Here is a 12,135-nt window from a genome sequence, read left to right as displayed (position 1 = left end):
CCCAGTCCCTGGGAGTGGCCATCCCACTGCTACCTGGCCACTGGGGTTTTTTGAAATAAAAAAAAAATTCAATAGAATTGCCATATTGTAATAAATCTTCCAGTTTTCTCCAGGGAACTGATCTCTGTTGTTTGGAGATCAGCTGTAATTCTTGTTGATTTCCAGGCTGACAACCCCTAGGATATATGCATGAGTTCACTGGCTGACATGTTGTGATTGTTTCTACCTCTTGTGGCTATTACATGATTGGCTTGCCTCTTACAACAGTAGTGTTGCAAGGTCCCCCAGCCACCCTGTGTGTGTGGGGGTGAGGTGGGGAGGCCTGAACTGCACCAGTGGGATGATATCACTTCTGGAAGACAATAAGGAAGACACTCTGGTATCTGGGTAAAAACTCCATGGTAGAAGCTGTTTTTACCATAGAGTTTTGCCCAAATACCAGAGTGTCTCCAAGGACATCACCTTGTAATGATCTCACTTCTGGAAGTGATGTCATCACACTTAACACATCAGGCCCTTGGCATCATTTGAAGTCTGGTAAGATTCCCGCTGGCCAGCTTGATAGTGCTAGAGCAGAGGTCTGTAACCTGTGGCTCTCCAGATGTTCATGGACTACAAATCCCATCAGCCCCTGCCAGAATGGCTGATGGGATTTGTAGTCCATGAACATCTGGAGAGCCGCAGGTTGCAGACCCCTGTGCTAGAGGAAGGGGCCCTAAGCAGGGGATCCCCTGCCCCTGACAGGGGTACGGCATCTCTATGCAGCAGTCATTTTATAGTTTTGCCCACCACCATATGTCAAAGCATTAAAGGTTCCTGAAAGATTAGAAGCGTTATGGACCCCTACGCATTTTGGTGCAGACATATACATTTTGTTTTATAGCTTCACAATGGAAGGAGCGAACAGTTTCCTTTCTAAAATAATGAAGATGGGGATTCAGATATGCTACACGTATTGTTATAACAGTATATCAAGACAACAATATTCAGTTGCCTTTTAAAAAAACACCTTCAGTGAGATGGGGAAGAAATGGCTGCTACAGGGACAATGTCAGGGAAAATAGCTGCTATGAGGGCAGGAAAATCAGGACAACAGCCATCAAGGTTTTAATGTAATATTTACCAAAACTGTGCAGCAAAGCAGGACTGAGAAAGATCAGAGAGAAGCTGGAAAAACCCCTGGAAGTACATACTGTGATAAAAAAAATCTACTTCCCAGTAGCACTGAACCAAAGGCAGATAACCTATGTAGAAACGGCCTCTCCTATAAAGCAGGGCCCCAAATTTGTAGAGTCTGTGCACAGTTTTAGAAATCTGACAGAGGTTGGTGGACACCGGTAAACAATTGCAGCCATGGGGGCAGGGCCAATTGCAAAGCCAAGAACCTCACATAACAGGTAGTCACTTCTAAAAGGACACAACCTTCAGATGCAAAGGAAATTCTTACCAGGCTCTCCAGAAGCACATCCTGTACCAAGAGTGTGGAAAAAGCAATCCTAGCTTTGTTTGGGAGAGAAGCAGCCTTGGGTGGTTTCAGCCTCCTACAATGGGGAGAGTTTACTCTCTATGATGCCATAAATAGAAGTTTTCAGGTCAAGAGACATAAGAAAGTCTCAATTCATGGCTATGCCACACCTGCCTGGGAAAAGCTCAATGTCCTGCCAGTTGGCGAGGGAAGAACTGAAAACTCCCTTTTGCATTCCACTCTTGGCATTTTATCCTCAAAGCTCAGATGGGCCCAAGGATAAACAGAGGCAGAAGTCATGGCACCTAGGAATCATTCATTAACTATTATTGCAAGATGAAGGGAGAGATAGGAAGGGCACACCCATGCAATCCTTCACTGCTGAAATGAATATTCCTTGATCAAGGCTGATGTGCCACTGGGAATGCTACTGGGAAATCAGTAGTTCACAAGCTGCCCATTGGACACCTCCAGTCTAAATCACAGCTGTGCAGTTTTCAAGTGAGAGGGAAAAGGAAGCATGAACAAATGCTCATTAGCAGCGCAGTAGCAATCTCATCTGCCACAGCTAGTTGAGGCTATGAATCAAGATTCATTATTATGGCACAGTCCTTTCTGCCGCCACAGTGACTGAATTGCTAAAACAGAAGTACAGTGCAAGTCCCATTTTTTTCATTCTGCTCCATCAAAGTAAAAGCTAGATTAACCTCCCCTACCAACCCCAAAAAAGTTATGTCTCACAAATATTACCAGCATGAAATTTCCAGCACTTTATTCTCACAATACAGCAGAAGCAAGGAAAGAGATGTGTCGCTGTTTACAGTATTTCTGGTCTATGGGTTGGGCAAATCATACGCTTCAGATTAAACTAAATCCAGATTAAGTGAGAAATTTCCACCTATCACCCCTTCCTGCTTCAGACGTCCTCTTCATGTTATTCCTCAGGATCTCCCCACCCACCCCCCACCCCAGGAAGAGCGTTTTGTGGAGGCTGGTGGCCTTCAGTGGGTCAGGAAAGTTCCATTCTGCAATTTTAGACAGGATGCAACCCAACATAGTTGATGATCTTTTCCAAGCCTTACTTGGGAGTAGCAAAGCTCACTGGAACCTTTATAAAATTGAGATACTTATATTGCTTTCTTTAAGCAACACTTGCAGCCAAAGATTTGGATGAAAAAGAGACATACTTTTTAATTTTTCAGTTTCAACACAAGTGTCTCCCCTTGTCTGATCTAGTTCATTACACAGTTACTTTTAACTGGGGTTTACTGCAGTATTTTATTTTACTAGATAGCAATTCACGGGAGCGATGTGATGTTCCCTTTAGGCAAACAATGCATAGATCTGCAACCTGGTTTCTCAAAAATGCCTAATACTAAACCACACTGGCTGATTTTAGGGGGGCAGCAGATGCCAGAAGATATGGCTGGCTCATTCTGACCTATGTTAAAAAGTAATTCTCTGCCTCCCTCCCCTCCCCTCTCAAGCATCTGTTCTAGCTACTTATGTAATGCTTGCAAACATATGAAGACCTCAGTACACTAAGCAACAAGTACCATTACTCCTTGTAGGATAAATGGAATAAACTGCCTGCCAAAAGACCTTAAGGCTCAGCCCTATTATTAGAGCAAACATTCTGCTATACCCTTGCAGGGCAGCTTCTGTAAATAGGCAGGCGGCAAACAAAGGGGAGCTTTAGAGAGTTTAAAATAGAAAATTGCCTTAGCCTTCCTGCCATGCTAACAAGCTTATGGCAAGGTTACTTAGACACATTTACCTTCAGGTCTGAGCAGGCATGTGTTGCAGCATATTGTCTCAAGCCATCTGCTGACCAGGCAAAATCAATCTCAGGGTCTCTGTGTCCTGCTTGTTTTGCAGATTCACCTTCTGTGGCTTAAAAAACCCCAACACAACCACACTCCTAGAGCTCATGATTAAAAACAGTCAGTCCTGATTCTTCCTGATGGTGCAAACTAGAGCTCTTTAGTCTTGGAGCAGAAAGAGCTGAGCAGAGCTATGTGTGAGTAATTTCAGAAAAGATTTAGTTGATCTGTCCTGTTACAAATCACCATGCAAATCTGGGGCTTCAAATGAACACTTATTTATTACAAAAAAGTTAGAAAGCATCATACATTTATGTGGTGTTTGTGACCAGTTAAGACTCACAATTATCCTGTGGGAATATTAAGGAACTGCATTACCTTTTTGAACTCACTGAAAGGGACTGAAGTCACATCCTTAAAATCTGGACCAAGTAGGCTGTCCAGTGCTGGTCTTACTCAGTTTTTTAAAATGATGTAGAAATACAAATCAAAAGGAGAAAGATAACTCTGGAATCAGCGACCTGGGCTGGTCTTAGAATTGCAATTTCTAGGATAAGAAATTCTTGGAAATTTGGGGGTGGGGCCTGGAGAAGGCCAACTTTGGGGAGGTGAGGGATCTTAGTGCCATATAGTCCACCCTCCAAAGCAGCCATTTTCTCCAAGAGGAGGGATTTCTGTAGCCTGGAAATTACTTGTAATTCCAGGTGATTCCCAGGCCCCACTTGGAGGTTGGCAATCCTAGGTAGACTACCTCACAATGCAGTAATGGTCAGCAGAGGTGTGTATTTTCTAAAAAATCAATCTTTTTCAGATTCAGATATAGTAGACACAAACTTTTTAAGGAATTTTGAAAAAAGCCAAATCCCCACACCAATTTGGGGTTCTTCAGCTCTTTAGAAAATTCCAAAGATTTCCAGCTCCAATATATCTATGAAGAATCTTTCTTGAATTGGGCCAGGAGTGTTCTTGAAAGCAGAGGCCCCAAATTTGTAGCACTGGTGCTGGTGACTCTCCTAAAAAGTACCCTGCATTTGGTAAAGATTGGATCAGGGAGTCCAATTTTATTGCCCCTTGAATGGAGGAAAAAATTAAGGCCAATAAAATTGGATCCCTGATCCAGTCTACCAAATGCAGGGTACTTTTAAGGAGAGTAACCAGCAAATTTGGTGCCTCTTAAAAATAATCCCTCCCCAGACCCAAGCAAAGATTTCTCATAACTATAATTTTAACTGCCTTGCAAATGGGCAAAAGCATTTATTTTGCTTCTGTAGGAGTCCTTTAATGGTAGCCATAGCAATTCCCAAAAAGACAAAAAGCTATTTTTTCAACTTTGTCAATTATGACTTTATTAAAGAGTGCCTTTTTCAGTAGAAACCTCCCCCCCCCCCAAGAAAAAGCTGAAAAGACATTTTTCAGCTTTTCTCAGTTAAGCAAAAGCCAAATATATACCCCTTATGGTTAGATGTGAATCTGTGGCTAAGACTTTTGAAGAAAAGAAAACAAAGTTGCACTTACCCATTGCTGTTGTTCATCAAGTGTCTTCTGTGTAGGGTGAATGGGACTACACAGGCTGGTCAATGAAACTGACTAGAAGGCTTTCAGAAGCCTCTGAGTGCTTGGAGCACTCCCCCTCCCCTCTGACTGGAGCTGAGAGGGGGGTGGTTTCCCACCCAAATGGTCAAGTCACAGAAGCAGGGAAAGGCACCCTCCACCCTTTAGTACTAACAAAGCAGACAGAACTCCACAGCAGGAACAGAAGGGAGGAATGCATGCCTGCACAAAAGTTCATCTTTGTTTTCTTCATCACACCTTCAGTGCAATCCTGCAAGGGAGAACTCACTTACAACAGAGGCAGATGTGGACTTGTCGCCAAAATTATGAGTGTAAAACTGGTCACCCAACAGCTGCATCTCTCTGGGAATTCATGTTGATGGCATAATGTTGGAGGAACATGGATGGAGTAGACTTGGTAGCTAGTTTGCAGATATCCTGAAGACTGACCCTTACAGCTGAAAGAGCTGAAAAGGCTTGGACCCTGGTGGAATGGGCCTTAACGTAAAGTGGACAGTCATGTTAAGCACTGGCATGGGCCAAACAAATTGCAAAAACTACTCAACTAGAAACAGTCTAGGTCGGAGGAACCAGCTTTCTCCTCTTTAGGCTCTCTAAAAGAAAGTATTTTTTGTCCTACCTAAATGAACTTGTACGGTTTAAATAAAAAAGGAGTGTCTCTGTGTATGCACAGAAATGCACGGGTGGTGGTGCTGGTGGTTGCAGTTTACCACCAGCCATAAAATCATGACTCAGGATAAAAATCACTTTACATTCTTACCCCAGCATTTGACTCTAATTAATTTGGTGTGCCTGCCTTTGCACATTAATGACTGCAACTGCATACAGAGCACACGGAATACAGCCGTCCAGCAACACATGGTCACTTGGTATGTTGATTATACTAAGCATGTTTGTGTCAAAGTGCACAGACCTCTGATCTCAGATAACAGGGGCTGGACAAGACATTCATAGTTCTCTGAAGAAGAACACAGCAAAACTTGCATTCACATCTGCCTTCAGACCTAGGTTTCTCAGGCCCAAATAACACATGCTTGCTCTCGTTAGTTAAAATATTTTATTTTTCAAAGATCCAATATGCCTACAAAATGAAATGCAGCATATTAAAGTCTAACTGACTTATTGTGGCAAAGAAATATCTCCACCTGTATCCACCAGCAAACTCAAGCAGTTTATTGTCCCCTGACCCATTGTTTACATAGGTGTTTTTCAAACCATGCATATATCTGGCATTTGATGAACTGGGCTAAAGTCTATGAAAGATTATGCATAATAAATCTGTTAGACAGCCCAATCCAGATGGAGGGGAAACTCCGCAGTGACTGGGGACAGCATGGAGAAGACAGCATTGGACCTCCTCCAATGGAAATCTGAGAAGTGCAGCCAGCAGGGGATCAAAAACCCCTGCTGCTGCCTGGAAAATTCAATTGAAAAAAGTGACTTATGTCATGTGTTTTTGTGGCCTCCGCCAAGGGTGTTTCTGGGCAAAAAGCCTGGTGGAAGCCACTGTTCCCCACCCCTGGGAATGCCCCACAAGCCCACCTCCTGCTGGTTTCCTCTTTTATACTGATGCAGTTCTGGGGGCGGAAGCCTCTTCCAGGTCGGGAGGCTGCCACCCTGTTTGCCCTGTACGCTGGTGGGGTGGGCAAAAGCATTGGCTTGGGCCTGGGCTACCCCCAAAGCCCATTCTGCCTCCCCCCCATCTGGATTGGGCAGTAAGATATTAAAAGATTGCTTTGGGTTTTGGGGCCCAGCCAGGGTGCTGGCCTGATGGTCTGCTGTGATCTCCCTGCCTGCCTAGCTTCTCAAGTCAATAAATGGGCTGCGGCCCAAGTTATTCCAATTCTTGTGTGTGAGTGTAATTGCATAGAGCACCTCTCCACATCCCTCTGCAATCAATGACTTAGAACCTTCTAAATCTTCACAGCTAAAATAGCTTCCAGATGCACTCAGCGACATGAAACAAGCATTCACCTTAAGAAACCCTAACTGTGTGCACTTGGATGAGATATCTAGCAGGATTTTGAGTGCTGCTTTTTCAGGATGAGCAAACTCAAAGCATCAGCTTCAATGCCCTAGGCACTAGCAGCTGCTTTAGCTAGAGGATTTGTCTGTGTCCCTAAACTACCCCAGCGATAACCATGATTACTGCTCCAAAACCCTATCATTATCATAAACTGTATATGGCAGAACAGCTTCTAAGCCTGGTTACGTTATTTTAAAAGGCTGTCACACATATAAACAACAATTCTGTTCAGATTAAAAAATCCTGTCTAGACCTCCTGCCATCACGGCTTGAGCCTTCAAAGGAAGTCATAAAATAGATTATGCAATAAATGAAAACAAGTATCTAGTGGTACTAACTGCGTACAAAAAGTGAGAAAATGTAATTAAACACTGGATTATTGTTTGTCACTTATTGTAAATAACAAAATAACATCATAACCCACAAAGGGCCTAAATTAAGGGACCATGGAAAATGGTGGAAAGTAGTGGAAAATCTTATAGGAGCTGGTATCTAGCCAGTTCGTCCCTATATTCCTATGCGTTTACCCTGACAACAATTGTTTTTAAAACTCCAAGGAATAAGATTATTACTCTTTAGAATCACAGCATGTGGCTTGAAATAGTTAAAAATTCCACAAATTATAGGATTATTTAATTAAAGATATCCAAAAACGCTTTACAGTAAATCAATCCAGTCTTATACAACATGTTAACTGTGTACAAAATTGAGGCTGGTTCCACATCTGCAGTTGTTTCCATCCACCATTCGTTCGTTTGGATTCGTTCTGCCTGCTCTGTTCGATTCGTTCGTTTCGATTCGTTCACTGTTCGTTACGCTCTCGTTAGCTTCCGTTGGATTGCCTGATGTTTTGCTTTGTGAGACATCTTGTCTTAGCCTGCTAAAACTCACAATAACCTGATAGTTACACTTATTGAGGTCCTACCTATAATGAATTGTAGGCATGTGCAGTCATCTTCTGGATGGCAAATACAACCTGATTTGTTTGCAGATGCTTTTTTTTTTTTTTTTTACTAAAGCTAAGTTACAGTTTAGCTATATATTTTCTTCCAGTTTTCAGGCTGCGTCACATAAGACTACACAACAATCCTTGGCCATGGTGTTCCTGTGGACAAATGCAATGTGTGATATAAATTGCAACCCTAAGCAACTGTTATCCTAACAACGGCTCTTGCTGATTGCATTGTTGTTCACACATTGCATGGACAACAACTGTGGATGTACACCATGGGCTTTTTGCGCATGTACAGAAAAACATTCTGTGTGGACCAGCCTTACTGAGCAAACACAACAGATACCATCTGGTTAAGAGTATCATGCCAAGAGGAGAATTTATATTTTTAGACTGGAGAATGTATGTTAACTGTGGAGAAATCGGTACACATTGTGGATGGCTAAATGATGATGTATAATTGCTGGCTGTTAATAGGATTGCATTATGGATCTGTTTTCACTTTGTTTGATTTCACTTTGTACACCAAAATGTCCACTGCACATTTGGTGGACAGGGAGTATATACATATATTTTCAATATTTTTCTATGCTTCACATACTCAGCTTCACTTTAAATTCAACAAATGCAAGGAACTAAAAAAAAAATCAAACTTTCATTTTAAAGCCCTATATTTAGCAAGGTAAATATAAGCTTCTCCTTTGTACAACCTTCCCTGTCTCCTGCATTTTATATTACCAAAACAAATATAAAAGACTCCAAATTTCCAGTTCTCAGAACCAAACTAATGGTAAGTAAGACAAAAGGAAACATATGGAATCCCCCATGGGAATAGTGCAAGATCTGCATTTTGATTTGTCTTAGTTATTACATCCTAAATAATCTCCAGGCTTGATTATTTTAACTCGCTTTATGCTGGCCTGCCTTTGAATATGATCCAAAGGCAGGCAGGAAAGCTGAGTTGAAAGGTTAGTTCCTCACAGAACCTCCATGTGTGAGTGACTTGCTGGGAGTGGGTAGAGTTTAGAACTGAGTCAGAACTGCTGACAGGATTTAGGGGGGGAGGGACTCTTGGAACTGGAGAATTCAGACTGTTTAGTGTCTATGTATAGACCTGTAGTGTTGTCAGAGAAGGAAATTTTGGGGATCAGGATCTACTCTAGCCAAAGAGGGGAATAAACTTCTAGCAAAAGAAGAATCCCTAGCCCAGGTCCTGAAACACAGTCAGTGTATCTCCTGAACTGTGTGTGTTCACATAGTTAAAAAAATTATTTGCTGCTCTCAAACACAGCATGATGTTTCAGTAGTAATCTGTGTGGTAATATATTAAAATCCATAAAAATACAGCATGGAACTGGCATTAAAAGTACAAATAGTAGGGACTGAGGTCAATGAGAAAGAAGAGTCTAGTTTTATGATTTTTTTAAAGAAATGGGGAAAATCCTAGATTTTGTGAACTGTGTGTGTTCTAACAAGCATTGTACAATATTATATTAAACCATTCTAATTTATTGCAATTTATCATTCATAAATAACATGATAAATAAATAATATACATAGATAAAAGTTGGTATTAAAACGTTACAGGAGAAAATGACTGTCATATCCCTGACGTGGCTATGGAGCACTTGCCACTTCGTGCTGTAGTGCAATGGACTCAAGAAGCTATACAAGGAAAAGTCGCGCTAATGAGATGCAGCTGTGGAAACAGCTGTTCTCTCTTAAAGGTAAGTACCTCAAAAAGCTGAAGACTTTTGTGGTGTTTTGTATATATTTATTTGCACGCTTAGCACTTTGTTACATTGTGCTGCTTTTGCACTTTCATTAAAAACACACTAACAAGAGTCAGGTTATGTTAAGCAGCCAGGGTACAGTGGCTTTTCTTTTTGTTTGTGCTGTACACGGTACCACTTCTGGTATATTGACCTCTATAGGGTTTCAGTCAGTTGCAGGTACTGTAATAGTTCAATATTAGTACAGGGGAATAAACTGAAAACAATTTCTACTGGCTGGGAGATTTTTGTTTTAGAATTTGATCCTAAAAATGTGCAATGATCTTTTGAATCAATTACATTACTATGCTTGGTTTATGTTAGACAGTGCTAAGGAAGCAGCTGGTGTGCCTGCTTCTAAGCTTTTATTTGTGGGCTCAGCAAGAGCTAGAATAAGGTTCTTACATATGCATCTCCCCAATGCCCACTTCCAACTTTGGTGACACTGAAACCTATTTTGGGCATAGTTACACACACGGGCGCATGCACGCACATGTGTGTACTGGGTTCATTTTAAAAGTCTGCTTTTGCATTATGTGCAAGTTTGTAATAGTAGAGGAGTAAAGAGTCCTTGACGAAATCGAATCGAGTCCTTGACGTCACTCTCATAACCCCGAACAGAACAAAGTGAAAACCAACCAACCAACCACTGAAGTAGGAAAAGAGGATACATTCCTAGTGTACCATCTGCCGAGGTGATCACTTCACATAGCCTGGAAACTAAACTGACACTGTCAGACTATGCCTTTCTGCCCAAATTAAGAGACTTTAGGATCCTAGTGGGCAGCATGGGCTGCGGGAAAAGAATGATGAGGGCAGCTGAAAAGATTTTCCATTTGTTGCCTGCCAGTTTCCTAACAGAAACAATATGCTAATGTTAGAGGATAAGTACAAAGGACTGGCAAAGGAACATTTGCAAGAAGAGTTTCATTTTTTAGCAGGGATAGTAGAACAGGCCACAGCATTTGGGGGGCTGGGGAGGAATTCTTGGAGAAATAATCAACAATGTTCTGAGAAACAATGAACTTCCAGGATGGCAGGGGGAACATACTAAGGATATAACCTATGAAGGAAAAGTCATCACTAGGGCTCCCAAAATATCCATTCCCTCCTCCCTTCCCTGAAAGCTGTTCTGGATCAACTTCAGATGCAACAGGAAGCATTGAATAGCCCCATCTAAAGGGGGGAAATACACCTGTGCGTGTCGCACAGTGCTGCGCCACCAGATTTGCCACTCCCTAAGGCACTTACCCTAGCTGGGGGGGGGAAATTCACCCAGCGTGTGGCAGCTGCTGCCCTCCCCATCATTGGGATGTGGTACCAGATGCTGAGCCAGCGTTTACCCTTGCTGCTGCCGGCATAGCGAGTGTACGCTGGGGAAAACACCAGGGGAGGAGGCGACCTTAGTCAGCTTCCACCCAGCCATTAGCTGCAACATGCTGGTGGCTGGGACTTTAGACTTACACCACCAAAAATGTGGAGTAAGTCTATTAAGCCCAATGGGGGCTTCTTGGTGGGGAGGAGGCTTTTTCACCCATGTCGCTGGAAAGCCTCTATGGCAGTGGTGGGGAAGGGTGGCCGCAGCCAAATGGCCCCTTGGATGGGGCTGCCCATCAAAAAAATCTGACAGAAGAGTGTGCAAATTTGGAATAATTTTAGACTTGCAAGAGAAGCTATGAATCATGGCCACATTTGTTATTCATAACATGCAAAGTGCACAAAGCTTGGCCATTTTTCACATAGTTAAAAAATAATTTGCTGCTCTCAAACACAGCGTGATGTTTCAGTAGTAATTTGTATGGTATTATATGAAAATCCACAAAAATACAGCATGGAACTGGCATTAAAAATACAAATAGTAGGGACTGAAATCAGTGGGAAAGAAGAGTCATGTGACATTTTTAGAAAAGAAGTGGGGAAAATCCTAGACCATTGCTGCAAATCAGAGTTGGGACTTGGGACCCTTATTCCTCCTCCTGCATCTCCTCAAAAACAGTTGATAACACAGCAAAAATAACTACACACAATATTACATATTAAATATATTACATAAGCTAAATGCCAGTTCTTTAGATAAGCAAATAGGTTTTCTATTTGACTCTGTAAACCACTTTCATCAAAACTGAAAGCTCAGAGGAGTGCATCCTTGTTGTCTACCAACTTATAAGCACACATTTAAAGGATCTATTCAATTATATACTAAATGGAGAAATACAAGAAACATGGGAAAATGCAATTATATCTTTGATTCCTAAAACACAACAAAAATCGCCTAAAGTGATTTTAGACCCATTTCTTTATTGAATATAGATTACATTAATTTATACAAATATACTAGCCAATAGATTGAAAAAAATCATGAATAAATATATAAAGGAGGACCAAGTAGGATTTCTACTGGGCAGACAGGGCCGCCAAAATATAGGAACAGGAAATCTGAACCATTATGAGGGATCCTGTGTTCTCAGGAGAGGGGGCATCCCTTATAGCAGAGGTGTCCAACTCTGGTGCCCCAAATGTTCATG

The 12,135-nt window shown here is 41.9% G+C and overlaps 1 protein-coding gene across 12 annotated transcripts in view; it reads right to left on the bottom strand.

The window, feature by feature from the left end:
- Positions 1-12,135, bottom strand: part of PAG1 (phosphoprotein membrane anchor with glycosphingolipid microdomains 1) — a 124,403-nt gene that overhangs the window by 41,150 nt on the left and 71,118 nt on the right. The gene's annotated exons all lie outside the window — the stretch shown is intronic.

This window comes from Sphaerodactylus townsendi, linkage group LG09 (assembly GCF_021028975.2).
Source record: "Sphaerodactylus townsendi isolate TG3544 linkage group LG09, MPM_Stown_v2.3, whole genome shotgun sequence".
Taxonomy (NCBI): Eukaryota; Metazoa; Chordata; class Lepidosauria; order Squamata; family Sphaerodactylidae; genus Sphaerodactylus; species Sphaerodactylus townsendi.
This window is presented reverse-complemented; position numbering and strand designations above follow the sequence as displayed.